At 53.5% G+C, this 15,525-nt stretch overlaps 1 long non-coding RNA gene across 1 annotated transcript; it reads right to left on the reverse strand.

Annotated features, from left to right (window-relative positions):
• Nucleotides 1–4,165: 4,165 nt before the first annotated feature.
• LOC116148650 (uncharacterized) lies at nucleotides 4,166–8,151 on the reverse strand. The gene is made up of 3 exons (XR_010377076.1): nucleotides 7,842–8,151; nucleotides 6,590–6,765; nucleotides 4,166–4,857 (listed from the first exon to the last, which is right to left on the reverse strand). It is a non-coding gene; the product is annotated as an uncharacterized LOC116148650 (long non-coding RNA).
• Nucleotides 8,152–15,525: the final 7,374 nt, after the last annotated feature.

Below are 15,525 nucleotides of genomic sequence, written 5' to 3' on the forward strand. Positions count from 1 at the left end.
GAAAGAGCCTCAAATTCTGGGGACAAATTTAAAGGAAGAATGAGTGGCAAATCAAGCTCCAAACTTACATCAGTTCCCAGAGAGGGCTGGTCACGCTCCTGGACAGACGTCCGCTGCCTGGCAGCACGGTTGTGGTCAGGTCTACCAGGCTGAGCCCCTGAGGCTGTGCCAAGGAGTCTGCAGCTGTCCAGTTCCACTGCCTTTGAACAGTAAGTTAAGGAGGCACAGTGGGGGGTGGGGGGGGGAGGAAACACCATTTAAAAGTATACAATCATTTGCAACAGAACCAAAACAGATTTAGAGCTCCCAGTCATCTTACATGGAAACTTTTTTTTTTAAATAGCCTGGTTTTCTCCAGTCATTTTGCAAGGCCTTGCTAGGTAAGCTTCAGTGGGACTGTACTAAATTATTTCACCCAGAAATGTAGGCCTATGGCCCCCTTTTTACTTGTTTACTGGTCTTTTCGTTGGGTTTTATGGAAGAATTTTCTCCTCCCCATATGCTTTACTGTTAAACCAGCTCTCTGTGGAGCCACATGGCTAACAAAGTAGGGACAAAGCTGCTGCCTCCAGAAAATGAGGATTTGTAGGAAGAGGGGAGAAATCAAAACCCACAAACCTGTGCCTGCACTTAGGCTGACGAGTGCTCCTGGAGAGAGTCTCCTGCTCCCTCTGGACCATCTTGATCTGGGTCACGTGGCCTCAGAGCCACTGGACCTACTTCTGTAGCCTTGCACGACCCCCACTGCCCTGCAGCAGCCATGACAGGCCCACCGCCCCTCCAGCCCAGCTCAAGCAAGTGAGCTCGCCTCCTGCCAGCAAATGACAAGGCCCTGGTCTCCACTCTGCCTCCACCCCATCTAGCGGCCTTGCTTCCCGCTGGTCCCATTCCATCCCCCATTCCCCTGGGTCCTCCCGGCATCACTCAGTTTCTCTTCCCAGCCTGGCCACCCTTTCTCTTCCCATGTAAGCATGCTCAAGTTTCATCTTAAAAGGAAAAAGGCTCATGTCCCCTGAGCCTGGCCCCCATTAGCTCTTGCCCAGTCACCTTTCCATCATATGCACAAGCTCCTCAGGAGGAAGTCCTAGGCTCCTTGCCTCTACTGGCTCCTGCCCCCACCAGAGGTTACCAGCAATCTCTCTGTGGTTAACCCTTGACACCTTTACATCCTGGGATGCTTTGCAATATTTGACCCCGTTTACTACTTCCTTCTGGAAATTCTTTGCTCCACTGGCCTCCATCGTCCTCTCCCAACTTACGAGACTCTGGGCCCTCTTTCCACCCTCTCTCTTAGCCTCCACTTCTTCCCATCTGTCTTCTAAAGGCCAGTGTTCCCAGGATCCTGGCTGCAGTCCTCTCCCCCCGCACCAGGGGAGGCACCCACATACAGGTTTACAGGCTTCCTCTTTTGTAATCCAGGAAACGAGCTCCTCCTGCAGGCTTTCTTAGCAGGTTTAACGAAGATCCGTGTGTTAAATGTGTTTGGCCATCAGTAAGTAGTAAACTGCTAGCAGTTTAGAGAATCAGAGAGAGGGAGGCTCCTGATTTGGTCTTGGGACCCCATGGAGAGGCTGTGGTGGCACAGGGACCCTGGACGCCTATATGTGAGATGTGGACTCATGGCTTCGGTCTCAGCTCACCCTGTTCTCAACGGACTCACCAAAGAAGTTAGTCTTTGCTGCTTAGCTCTGGATGGCTTATTTCCCCTCCTCTAGCTCCCGCTAGTTCCTGTCTTCACCACCAGCCCGACTCCGAAGTGTGGGAGTGGGAGGTTTCCTAAAAGGAGCATCACTTCCGCGGAGCAGGACGTGGAGCCGACATGGGCACTGGGAGAGGAGAGAGGTACAGGAGGGCCAGCTGGGAGGCTGTGCGGGAGACTCAGTCCTCCTCCACCTGACCCTTGTCACTAGGTGCTGTCTTCAGGTCGAGGGATGTCACCAGCCCAAATGCCAGGGCTCGGAGGCAGTTTGGACCAGGGGCCCTACAGATTCAGTAACAGTTCAGTGAACAGATGCTCCTTGTGCACCTACTCTCCTGGCATCAGAGGCTGGGGATACTAGGGCATTGAGCCCAGCAGGGGCCCTGCTGTCAGACAGCTGACGTCCTGCTGGCCAGAGACAGACCAAGGGAAACGAAATGAAATAACATCAGATGATGAAAGAGCGATGAAGGAAGCACAAGAAGGTGGTGGGATACTGAGGCTAATCTAGCTTGGGAGGGCAAGAAGACTTTGCTGAGGAGATATTTTGTCTCCTCTCTTCTGGGATGGGGGGGAGAGGGAAGCCTGGGATTTTGTTTAAAAGAGTGTCTGGGGAACAGCCTGCTAGTCACGTGACCCATTCTGTCCCCTGGTTACTACTGATAACTGAAAAAGCCATGCGGGCCTGGAGGCAACTGATGCCTTAAAATCCCTGTGTAGTGTTCTCGTGGTCCTTCTCAAACAGTGAATGCAAGTAAGGTTTGCCAAGAATTTGGGGTGGCTAACACCCCCCACCCACCCAAATAATTAGCAGTGGTCTCCATTTACAGCCAGGTGGACCGAAGCAGCAAGAAATTTGCCTGCCTGAAGTGCAGATCATGACAACTGAGAGGAACCCAGAAGTTCTCCCTTGGAGAATTAGAATTCAGACGGGAACTTCAAGCAGGAGTGGAGACAGCACCCCTTCCCCACCTGACCTTTTCACCAACATAGAGGAAAAGATGAATTTTCAGAACACATGAGTGAAAATATTCTTAACATGAATGTTCAGCACTGTAAGGCTTATTAGTGTTGAATAGAGTATATTTTCTGCTTTAAAGATGGTTTCATGGTCCTACTGTTCATCAACAAGATTCCAAAGCACTTCAGTTCTATTCTGTAGGAAAAGGGGGAACGTTCTTTACTCAGCCTCCTTTCCTCTCCTTGAAGAGAGGAGACGAGTACCCCCTCAGAGAAGCCTTCTTGCCCTCCTACTGACCTATCATTAACTTAATGCGAAGTTAGCCCTGTCCAGACAGAGGAGGGTTAAACCAAGGTGTGGCAGGGTCTGGTTTATATTTTGGAAAGATTTCTCGGGTTGCTGTGCCCAGAGTAGGGAAGCAAGGACAGAGGCAGGGAAACCAGTCTGGAGGCAGTGGTCCAGGTGAGGCCATGGTGGCTTTGAACTGTGGTGGCGCGGTGAAGATGGGACTATTGAATTCGGGATAAATTTCAGAGGTAGACCTGGCAGGTGACACGTGTTCTGAGTGGCAGTTGGCAGAGGATGGCCGGGCCATGATTCATATGGAGGGCTACCCCACTTAATGTGCTGGGCCCCTGAGCGGTGTTAGCAAGTCCTATGGGATTCACAACTGGAGACCACAGTGTTCACCCTTTCATCTGAGTAGGTTTGGGGTCTTAGTCACACGAGAAGAGAAGGGTAAGGTTAATCTCCTGCTGATATTCGGGGAAGACATGATGAAACATAATGGCGCTGCTACTTATGCTCAGTGGTAAAGGGAGATGCCCTAGTCACAGGATGCTATCCAGGTACCTACTGGATTCCACTGGGGATGTGTCTGGAACTTTCCCCAAGTCCACCCTCCTCCTCAATCCCTCATGTCAGAACTGTGTCCTCTTTAGATTCTCCCCTCATCAACCCAGGTCCTGCTGATCCTCCCCAGTACCTCTCACACCAGTGCTCTCCTCCACAGGGACATCACCTGTTCTCCATCTCCCATCTCTGTTCACTTTGCTTCTCTCCAGGAGCTGAGGTTCCCTCTGGGAAGTGGTGCCAAGGAGGCTGGGAACTCCGGGGCTTAGCCTTGTTCCCATAGTGCCCAGCCACCCTGCCTGGAAGATGTGGGTTTCTCCTGGTCTTCTCCATGTCCTGCCTCACTGCTGGACTGCACAGAGGATGAAGCACTGGGACATGCAATAAACTGGGATTTGCAGGTCCTGAACTCAGCCTTTCACTCAGGCCAGTCATTCTGGGCTCCCATCGGCAACAGCAATAGCACCTGGGAGCTAGAAATGCAAATTATCAGACCTCACACTAGACCCACTAAATTGGGAATTCAGAGGGTAGGGCCCAGCATCTGTGTTTTAATAAATCCCCAGGTGCTTCTCTTCTTTAAAAATTTTTTTGTGATTTTCTTTTCCAAATCAAGCACTTTTATTTCTTTATTTTTAAATTTTGTTGTGGAGGAGAGGTAATTAAGTTTACTTACTTTTAATGGAGATATGGGGGATTGAACCTAGGACTTCACGCATGCTAGGCATGAATTCTACCACTGAGCTATACCCTCCCTCTCCAAGTGTTTCTGATGCACAAGGAAGTTTGAGAACTACTGCTTCATCCGTGTGCCTGGGACTCACCCAGTGTTACCACTGAAAAGTCTTGAGTCCTGGAAACTTCAGTCCCCGACAAACCAGATGGTTAGTCACCCCCAGCTTTAGGTCTTGTGTTTCATTTCCTGATGCTGTGAAACAACACCCCTCCCCCCAACCAGAGTGACCTAAAACAGTATTATTTTGTTAACGAATGTGCAATTTGGGCAGGGCCAGCCCATCTCTGCTCCACTCTGTGTTAGCTGGGGCAGCTCAAGGACTGGGGTACAGCGTCAGCAGGTCTGGCTCCTGTGCTGAGACCAGAATAGTGAGGCCCTTGGCATCTCTGGATACATGTGGTCCCTCCAGCTTGGTGGCTTCAGGTGTAGATGGCCTCCCTGGATCCCAGGGGGCATGTCCCAGAGAGAGAATGCAGATGGGAAGTCTCTCCTCAGTGAACAGCACTTCCAAAGCAGTCAGGCTCCCCAGATTCCAGGCGTGACGTCACCATCCTGTGGTGGGAGGTGCGCACCCCTCTCCAGGAAATCCACTCAGCCACACCTTGTCTCCTGCACCAGCACAGAACATTCAGAGAAGGGAACTCTAGCCAGCCTGAATCCATCCCTCCTCCCCTCTTCCTTCCTCCAACCCTACAAAGTCCACTGAGCACCTACAGTGTGCTACGACCTGGGGCTGGAGGCTCACATTTCTCTGCAAATACATTTAATTTTTAACAAGTCAGGCTTGAGCTCCAGTCCTGGGAGCCTGGGACAGCTTCTGATGCTGGAAGAGGAGCACTTGGATACTCTAGGTGGGCTTTGAAAAAGGGACAGTGAGGGGGTGGGAGAGACAGGAGGGAGGAAGGGAGGGAAATTCTGCTGCTGCTGCAGCTGCTGCGGCCGCTTTGAAGCTTTCCTGGATAAATGGGATTTATCCTGCCTGGATGAAGGCTTCAGGGGTTTCAAAGCACTTGCCCTCACATCACCCTATTTGATTCCAAACTGACCATTAGAACAGTGGCCATACCACAAATTTCAATTTTTCCAGTGTCTATTTCCTACCTGACAGTGAACTTCTTCCAGAGACAGGACTATCTTGAGCCATCTGGAACCTTCAGTGCCCAGCAGAGAGAATCCTGGTCTCATTGGGCCCCAGGAGCTGGGTTCCTCTGCAGGTACTGGCAATACGGAGCGCCAGCTGTCTTGCTGTAGTTTCTTCCCGACCCCGGCCACCACAGGCACTTTCTGAACTTGTATGAACCCAGCTTCTCCCCTGGGTTGTCATCTATGTCCCACAGCCTGAGTTTCAGCCCCCATCTTGGCCAGAGCCTTCAGGCAGGGCTCTACCTGTAAAACCATGAGTGCATGGTTGCTCTGCTCCCCACAACCTCCAAGGTGTGTAAGTGAGGCAGCTGGCACCTTGAGAGAACCTTCACCTATCTTCTAGGGTCTAAGGGGTCAGACAACTGGAACTACTCAATTCCCCTGCAGCAACTGGGGCTTCGAAGCCCAGGTCTCATTGTACCGGCTTTGGCGCCATCTAGTGGACATGTCTGGTCCCGCAGCCCTTTCTGTAGCCCAGAAGCAAACCCTTACCTGGTCACATTGGTGCCTTTGGACTTTTGAGTCCCAAATCCACAAATCCGCTGCTCTCCCACCCTGCTTGGCTACAGTGGGGTGCCTGCTGGATGCCAAGTCAACACTCCTTCTCTTGAGATGGGCAGGGACTCACACTGAAACTCTCTCCCCAAACCCCAGCCCTGTACTCAAATGTGTGCACGAAAGTGGGCACAATTAGAGCAGAATGAAACAACCCAAATGTCCATCAGGATGGTGAACACTGATTCTATGGACCATCATGCAGAGGCTAAAAGGAGTGTGCTGGACTGGAAACATCTCCAACAAGCATATCAAAGAACAACACACACAGCATGATTCCAGTTACTAAAAGAGACCAACCCAAACCTGACCTGGGGTTTACACATCAGTTTGAAAATGTATGGGAGGACTGGTCAGGACACAGGCCTTGGCAAAGGGGGAATGGGGAAGGGTGGAGGAGGCCTTTCCCTCTCCACACCCTTACTGTACATCTTTTCCAGTCTTAAGAGGTAAATAAATAAACCAACAAAACCCTCCTGTCGCCAGCACCTGAGTCCCTGCTGCTCTCCCAGGTGGAGCAGCCTGGCCTGCTGACCCAACTCCTCTGCCCCCCCCCCCCCCAGTCTGGGGCCACCAGCCTCCCAGTATCTCTGCTCCCCTCCCATTGGAGTGTCCTCAGCCCTCGGCAGCTTCTTCCTCTTACCCCTGACAGTTGAAACTCAGCTCTGGCTGTGGCTGCTGGCCTCTTCCCATGACATCATTTCCAGCCAGGAGGGCCTTTCAGAAGCTTATGTGGTCCGGCTGCTCCTGTTGAAGACCCTTCACAGCTCTCAGCAGCAAACACTTGGTGGGTTGCCAGTGTCCACACTGCCTTCCCATCTGTAGGTGATCCCCATTGTGTGAGTTGTCATGAGGCACGGCCTTTCCTCCCATTTCAAAGGCCGAAGGGGTCTGGCTATCCCCTCCCTGTCTTCTGGGCAGCTAGGGTGCAGAGCCCAGACCCAGGCTTGTGCAGTGGGAGCTCCCCCAAAAGCAGCGATGCAGGGACACTAGCCTCCCTTCACCACTGAGGTGCCCAGGGGTCCAGCGCTCCCATGACCCTGTGCTCACAGCTGAGGGACCACCTCCAGCAGTGCTGCCACCCACCCAGGCTCCCTTTGTCCCTCTTTGTTTTCCAAGCCCTGTTCCCGACTCCCAGGCAGTCCTGGAGCTTCCAGTACCCTCCTAATAACTCCTTTAGGGAGTCCAGGTCAAGGGTCACAGGTAACTAACTCTTCCGCAGGGGACCCTGATCAGTGCGATAACCTGTGGTCCATGCAGCGAGGGGCTGCTGGTGTAGCAAGAAGTTGCATCAGAACCCAGATGTTTAGTCAGGGGATGCAACATTCTAAAGGCAATTTCCACAACCACAGGAGATGATTTTGCTGGGTTTTCAAGGTATTTAGGGACATAAGAGGCTTGGTGAGCTTTCACTTGGGCCTTACCTGGCCTGGCAGGACAGGCTAACCATGGTCACCACCAGGGAGCACATCTTAGGGAGGAGCTGGAGAGACCAACGGCAGGCCCCGGGCAAACATTCGCTGGTGATGTATCTAAGGGTACCTCTGTCAACTGTCACTTTTACAAGCAGTAAGTTCCAGCCCTCATTTCACCCAGTCTCTTCCCTACTCTCAAAGGGGTCAATTTCCAGGTGCCCTCACCACTCTCTGGGACCTCTGCCAGCCCTCAGACCCTCCTCAACCTCATCCCTACCCAGCCAACCTTCTCCAACCCAGACACAACCTGGAGCCTCTCTCCTCCAGGTGGCTCCTCACCGCCCTGCAAAGCCTCTGGGCTGTCAGGCTCAAAACAAACCCCTCAGATCTTTCTGGTCCGCGGGAGCCCACACAGCTCAAGTCCAACCTCCAACCTCCATCCTCCGTAGATACTTAGATATTTACTTATTGAGCCCCTACCAGGTGCCAGGATCTGGAGAGTGCAGACAGAGGTCCTGGCGGGGGCTCCCTACTCGCCCACATCTCCCGGCCTCTAAAGTCTTCCCGCAGCGCCCGGCTTCTGCTCCTTGATGCACCGCCTCTCGCTGCTCCCCGTGCGAGCTGTGTCTGTCCCGCTTCGGTCCCTGGACTGTAAGTCAAGGCACGAGCGCTACGCTCACGGAATCCTCCCCTTCCCTTGTTGGGCTGCAGCCACCCCTCAAATAAGTGTCTGTATTTTCAAGGCAGAGTCCTAGGAGCTGGGACCAAATCCCCAGCAGCAGTAGCAGCAGAAAATTACCATCTCCCTGTTCTGATTTCACAGTCCAGAAAGTGTCGCCTCTGCCCCGGCTCTGCTAATAAAGGCGTTTTTTTTAAAAAAAAAAACCAAACTGCCACAGCGACTGGGGCGGCTCTTCTCCGCTCCTGAGCCTGGGCCCCCCCAGGACAGAGGCGCAGGGCGGGAGAGTGCGCCTACCACGTCCGCGGGAGGCTCATGCTGGCCCCGCAGACAGGAGTTCTGGACCTGGCCGCGCCGTGTGACCCGAAGCCTATCACCTCCTCTCCTGGAGGTTTTCTCGGCGGCAGAGACTGGCAATTACATACCCCTGCTTTTCTCACCCTCGAGAAGCGAGGCGGGGCAAGAGGTGGGCACCCGGCCCGCAAAGCCGCAGGGGCGGCGGGGGCGGGGCTTGGCGGCGGACAAAGGGCGGTGGACGGGGCGGGGCGGCCTGGCGGGCGGGAGGCCGGGGCGGGGATGGGTTATGTCCTCGTCGCCCCCGCCCCCCGCCCCCTTGCCGCCTCTCTGCCCGGGGGCCCCGCGGCCGCGCCCCTCACCGGGTGGCCCAAGTGGAACCGCGAGCCGCCGCGACAATAGCCACCATTTCCGCCCGGCGCAGCTCCCCCTGGCTCCTCCCCGCGGGTCCCGAGCGCTAGGGCGCCTCTCCGGTTTTATGGACCGCGTGTCTCAGTCGATTTCATTGATTTTATAGAAGTCCGGTTTCACCACAAACATGCTTCCTTTTTGTGGAAAAGAAGATGAGGCCGCGAGGCCCGGACGTCCCCGCGCTTGGGGTTCCCTGGCCGCTGTCGCCCCCGTCCGGCGGCGGCCTGGAGCACCCGTGCTCCCGCTTTCGCACGCGGCGACCACCAGAGGGCGCCCGGCTCCGTCTCCTCGTCCTCCGGCGCCCTGGCCACCGAGACCCGGCCGAGCGGCGGACGCAGATCCGCGACGGGCCGGCCAGACCCCATCCCTGCACAGGGCAGCGGGGACCTGCTGGCAGAGAGCGGCCCCTGGAAGGGAAGCGCCGGTGTGTGTGTGTGTGTGTGTGTGTGTGTGTGTGTGTGTGTGTGTGTGTGTGTGTGTGTGTGTGTGTGTGTGTGTGTGTGTGTGTGTGTGTGTCTGTGTGTGTGTGTGTGTGTGTGTGTGTGTGTGTGTCTGTGTGTGTGTGTGTGTGTGTGTGTGTGTGTCCTGGGGGGCAATCACGCAGACCCGCTCCTCAGCCCGAACCTCCAGAGGCCACGAGTCAGAGAATCAAGCTGGGTCTCTGTGTGGCCGCCAGGCAGGTGCTGGCCCTCCTCGGGCCTTGCTTTTCCGCCTGTGGACGGAGAATGGGCACTGCCTCTCTGCGTGCGGGGGCGGTTCGCCTGGAGGCCCGGCGGGCGGGCGGGCTTTCCCAGAGGGGCAGGGGAGACGTGGTACAAACTGCCTTGCTATTGTATTTAAAATCAAAAGTCCTTTGAGGTGGGAGCCAGGTCCTCTAATTCCCAGGTGCACCTGCCCCCAGCGCTGTGATGTTGTCGCTACTCAACACAAGCCTGGGAAATCCCAAGCAGACCTTCCTTTGAGCATACTCGGTGCAGGGAAATCTGGCCGACCCAGGAGAGGAGCAGAAGCTGAACTTCTGCTTAGAAAGGGAGTCCTCCGTTTACAAAACTCACTTGCAATGGGATTTCTCTCAATGAATAAGTTGTAGGAAAATGACCTTTGTAAACAGAATATTTATAACAGGCCAAGGGACTTGAAAATAAATCCTCTTGTAAAATAACTTACCTGGTAATAATAGGTACAGGGCCAAGGGCAGGCATGTGATGGGGGAGCTGGCTCGGGGCTCAGCTGGTAGGTGCCTTGAGCGGCTGCATAGGGTCCAGTTCTCTCCCACTCCTTCTGTAGCCTCCCTAGCAGGGAATCCGGACATCAGGATACTGCCTTACCTGGCCTGGGGTTAGAAAGCTGGGCCCCTTCCTGTCTCAGTTTCCCCTCCTGACCCCACCTCCCCAGGACAGAGGGGGAGGCTGCTCCACTGCATGCACTGGAAGAGACTTGGAGACCACTCAGGGAGCAGTCTCACTGGCCAGTCAGCCCGGGTGTGCTGGCCGGGGCCTCCAACCTTGCCCAGAGTGAGTGCTCCAGGTGGAGACTCTAGCTTGCAAACACCTACTCATTCCCTACTCCCACACACCCCCCCCCCACAACATTCCTGAACTCAGTGGGGCATCTCTCTGGATGCTGGTGGATGGAGGAGATGGCATTTTGGGCTCCAGGACTCCATGTGACATGTGGACTGTGTCTCGGTCCATCAGCCCCAGGCCACCCTGCTGCAAGGAAAGACTCAGCCACTCACCATGAGGGGGCCAGCCACACAAGCCTTGCCCTTCCCTGGGCCATTTGGTGCTGGGCTGAGACCCACCCAAGCAGAGATACCACTGCTCACTCACTACTTTTAAAACCTCTGATCTTTGTGAATTTTTCATTAAGTCCAAAGAGCCAGTGGAACACATAGCACTCATCCTGCTTAGCCGAGGGGAGGCAGAGCCAATGAATGCTGGGGTTTGGCAGGGCCTTGTTCACTCCCATTAATGTTGGAAAGCCTCTCTACCCCACCACCCCAGCAGCCCTGGGCCTTCCTGGCCAGAAGGTGAGGGCCAAACCTGGGAAGCCTGTGGGGAGGGGAACACAACCTAGGGCTTCAGGTGGGAACCATCAGGGCGCCTTCACCACAGCTGCCCTCCTCCCCTCCCCTCACCCCCTGCAGCTGGGGAGAGCTTAGAGCCTATCCTGCTGAGATAGGCTCCATCCTCCAGGCATGTGGGCATGTGCGGAAGGCACCTCATAAGGCAGATTTCATTCATCATTTTCTTTTTTTTTTTTCCTTTAAAAAAATTGGGTGGGGGTGGGGAGGTAATTAGGTTCACTTATTTTTATTTTTTTAAATGGAGGTACTGAGGATTGAATCCAGGACCTCGTGCATGCTAAGTAGACACTCTACCTCTAAGCTAACCCTCCCCCCCATTCATCATTTTCTTTGTTTTTCACTTATTTGTTCTACACACAGTTCCTGACACCTACTTTTGAATCAGGCTCTCCAGTAGAAGTGAGGGCGGAGACCCAAAACATATTTTTATAGGATTCATGGAGAGTGCCTCTTCCTGATACTGAGGCAAAGAACTCTGACTTCACTACTTACCAGCTGTGTGGCCAGGGGCAAGTCACTTAACCTCTCTGAGACTCAGTTTCTTCATCTGTAAAGTGAGAACAAGGGCACCTTGTCCAGAGACTTCCACTATGGGTCTCGGCCATCAGGCTGTGAGATGTCCCTGCGGAACTTTCTCCGGCCACTGCAGAAAGACAGCCTGAGGCTCTGGGGGTGAAAAGAGACCAGATCCTCCTCCGGGAAGGCCCTTGGTCTCCCTCCACCTTCCCTCACCCTCACGGGGCTGCTCCAGCCCCCTAGGCTTCCTCAGCAGTCTCTTTGTCTGATGAGCTGCTTATGCAACTGGTAATTGACTGAATGCCAAGGACCCCTGAGGACTCCTGCCTGGGAAGGGACAGATATCCCAGGAGGAAAGAGAGGGCTCCCCCAGCTCCTCCAAGGCATGAGACTCCCAGCCCCCCACCCCACCCCACGCCCTGGCTCTGCCTCTGATGGCTGTGTGTCCTCCTCTCTGGGCCTCATCCATCCCACTAGGGCCTGCTCCTCACACCTCCCTGCAGTCAGCCATCAATCAGAATCACCTGGACCCTTCATCTCCTCCCTTAGCAATACCTCCTCCCTGGGACAATGCCCTTGCACAGCTGGGAGGTCTGACAGTCCTCCTCCCCACCAGAGCAGCCCGTCCAGCAGCCAGGGTTCTCGGCCTTTAAGAAAAAGCTGACATCCCCCATCCCCTGCCGCTCCCTTTCCTCCCTCTTCCCTTCTCCCTTCCTCCTTTCAGGAAGCAGGGGCCCAAGGTCAGAGGGGAACAGACGCCACAGGGCACCACCCCTCCCCCACAGCAATCCTGATTACCTTGATGAACCCGGACAGAGGCCCCCAGAGGCCAGGAGCCTGAGCAGTTTCACGAGGCAGCTGGGTGTGGCGCTGGCACCACGGAGAAGACGGACTGTTCAGCTCACCACATTCATCATCATTATTCCTCCTCGCCTCTCTGTTGGCGTTAGGGGGAGCTTCTTTAATGAACCTTCTGGCTGACAGTTGACGCTACCCCTTCAAGAAGTGACATTCCCCTGCTGGAAGGATCATCTGATGCAGGAGAATTCCTCCCCTCCCCCCAGCTTCTCATCTGGTTCCCCAAATGCTAAAAGTCTTCTGAGTACAACTGGCATTTCCCTACCCACCCGAAGGGCAAGAGAGGACCCTCCCCCTAGGGACAGGGACTGTCTCCAGGAGCTACATGGTGGAGGGAGTCAGGGGGACCCAGCGAGAGAGATCTCCCAAAACTCGGGGTCTCTGCCCAGCCGGAGCAGAAGAGGGGAGGGGCATTGGGACACTCTGGGGGGAGGACTCAATGCCACTCCAGGCCCAAGAAAGGGGAGTGTTTATGCTTACAGGGAGTCAAGGTGCGCAGTATATAACCAAAAAAAAAAAACCCTTATAAGCTGAATGTCCTTGAGTTTTCTGTGCCTCAGTTTCCTCACCTGCAATAACTGAAAGGATTAGAAATAAGACACGTAACACTATGCAGCAGGCCCCTGATATGTGGTGGCTGAATATTAATCAAATAATGCTGGTCCCTTGTTTGCCCATCCCTTCCACAAACAGGCACTGGATTCTTGGTGGACAAGGCATCACGTCCTGCTACAGTCAGGACAACGGTGCTTCCAGGGCTGGGACTGGAGGTGCTCCTGGCAGGTGGCCCTGTGGTCCCACTGGCAGGGAAATGTTTGCTGGGGAGCTGGGAGCTGAAACCCTTCAGCTGGAATGCAGAGCTGGGTCTGCCTTCACAGATGGGCATGGGGTTGCTGGGGCCTGGGAAGGGAGGGATTTTGTCCCTGAATACTGTTTTGTGCCTTTTTAATTTTGAACTATGTGAAGGCATCATCTACCTGACAAATAAGTCAATTACTTATAAAAAGTGAGGCATACAAAAACAAAAAGTAAATAAATCATAATAGAGTAACATACTTAAAAAAAAAAAAAAGCCCAAAATGGAGTTCCTTATGCTAAACCCCATGTCACCAAACCAAGACTTAATTACAGTTTCAGTTCTCCCAGAAATGGAATCTTAAACTGGTCCGTCAGGAAGTGCCTGATCAGTACTAGTGAGGTCATCTGCCTGACAGACTCCCCCCAGCTTCCACTAAAGGAAAGTGACCTGGCAATAACCAGCCCACTTTCTTGGCTGGAAGAACTTCCTCGTTCCCCCTCCCTTCTGCCTATAAAAGTCCTTCCTTTTGTACAGCTCCTCAAAACTCCTTTCTAACTGCTAGATTGGATGCTGCCTGATTTGAATGGATTTTTGCTCAAATAAACTTAAAATTTTTAATATGCCTCATCTTTTAATAATACAAATCTTAGAAAATCCACCAATGAGAAGACCAAAGTGTGACCATCCAGGCAGGGTTCTGTGGTGAGCCAGCGTGGGCTCCACTGGTGGTGGAATTAGGGGCACACAGGGGCGAGGAGGAGCGGGAGTGGGGACAGAAACAGGGGAAGACGGGGCACTCCCTCGTCCTTCAGGGCCGGGTGTCTGCTCACCCACACTCCCACCCCGCTCCTCCTCTGCTCCCAACCTCTTGCCCACCTAGGTTAGGGCACCCAGGGAATGTCCTAGAAGTAGCCACTTACCTGGTTCCCTTCCCCATCTGGGTCCCGAGTTTCTTGTACCTGAGAACCATGTCTTGTGGTCTCTTTCCCCAGGCCTGGTGAAGGAGAGAAACGAGGCCGTGTAGAATTGGCTTGGAGCAGAAGTCTTCACTTTTCTGTGAGAGTGGGAAGACCCCAACTTTCCCCTCAGTACCTCAGCAGTGGAGCTCTGGTCTCCTGCCTGTGTCTGAGTTCCAAACACAGGCATCCCTCTTGGTCATGGCAATAAGGGACCTTACACTGGTAACCAATGACCTCGCACTCTGGCCCCTGGAGAAGAGAAGGAGGAGGGCCTGTCTCATCAGTGTGTCATCTTCCTCACACCCAGGGTGGTCTGGAAGGCTGCGCCACACTCAGGAGAGACCAGAGACGGCCCTAGCTCTCCACACATCCTTGGCTGAATGCATGCCTTGCACACGTATGGAAGAGACACAAAAGGGCCTGTCAGAAAATAAAGGCTGGGTTAGACTCACACAACAGCCTAAGCTTTGAATGCATTCCCCTGACTGACACACAGATCCATCAGCGAAGGGTGGAAGCCTTACTGGCTTAAAATGTGTGGGCACAACCTCTGACCAATTGCTGACTCACAGGGACAAGCTCTAGAAAGGCCAGGTTAAAAATCAAAATAAGAAGAAATAGCAGAGAGAAAATAGTTGCACACTGTGGGGAGACAGACTCCACAGAACTGGCCTGAGCAAGGGGATAAACCCACACACCCAGCGGTAACGATGGCAGGGAAGGGGTCCAAATCCAGAACTGCTACAGCATATAATCTAAAATGTCCACTTGGCAATAAAAAAAAGTATGAGACATGCAAAGACATAGGAAAGGGTGACCTTACTCTGAGGGAAAAAAAGGAGTCACTAGAAACTCACTGAGGGGTCAAGATGTTGGGCTTTGTCTCTCTCCTTCCTTCCCTTTCTCTCTGCTTCAATTTCCAGGGAAGGGCCTGATTGGGCTGGACTGTGGGAGAGGTGCGTGGAGGTGAGGAGGCAGAGAACACTTGCAACGTCACCACAGGTAGAAACTACCTCCCTGACCCCATATGGATGAGGATCAATTCCCAGAGAAAAGAGGGGTCCTTGATTCCAATCCAGGTAGTGTTAAAAATCAACTGAGGCATATTCAAAACTGTAAGAGTTTATTTGAGCAAAAACCCATTTGAAGGGGACAGGGCTACACCAGAAGTGGTTAGGAGCTGGGGGAAGACAGAATGAGAGAGACTTATTTGCAGAAGCAAAAAAAGGAAATTATTTGCTTGGCTGTAGCTTACAGCCTATTTGGCTGTTTGTGATGAGTTGTCTGTATCGTCCTGATTCCATAACTTTGAGGCATTTATAGTCTCGGGTTTTGGTCTGCTTAGGTAGGTCCCTGCAGCATTAGAGCCACAACCAGTCTAACAGCCTTCTTGTTTAAGTAATTTAACAGTAGACATCCCCAAAGGTGTCTGCCATCGTTACTTCCCTTCTGAAAAGTTAAGTGGTGATGCCTCCAGGAGCCCAAAGGCACTCAGATTTGTTCTCTTGCATCAGAGGAGGACATCGTCCACTAACCGTTTCTTAGGCAGGTGCTTTGCA

This window comes from Camelus dromedarius, chromosome 21 (assembly GCF_036321535.1).
Source record: "Camelus dromedarius isolate mCamDro1 chromosome 21, mCamDro1.pat, whole genome shotgun sequence".
NCBI lineage: Eukaryota > Metazoa > Chordata > Mammalia > Artiodactyla > Camelidae > Camelus > Camelus dromedarius.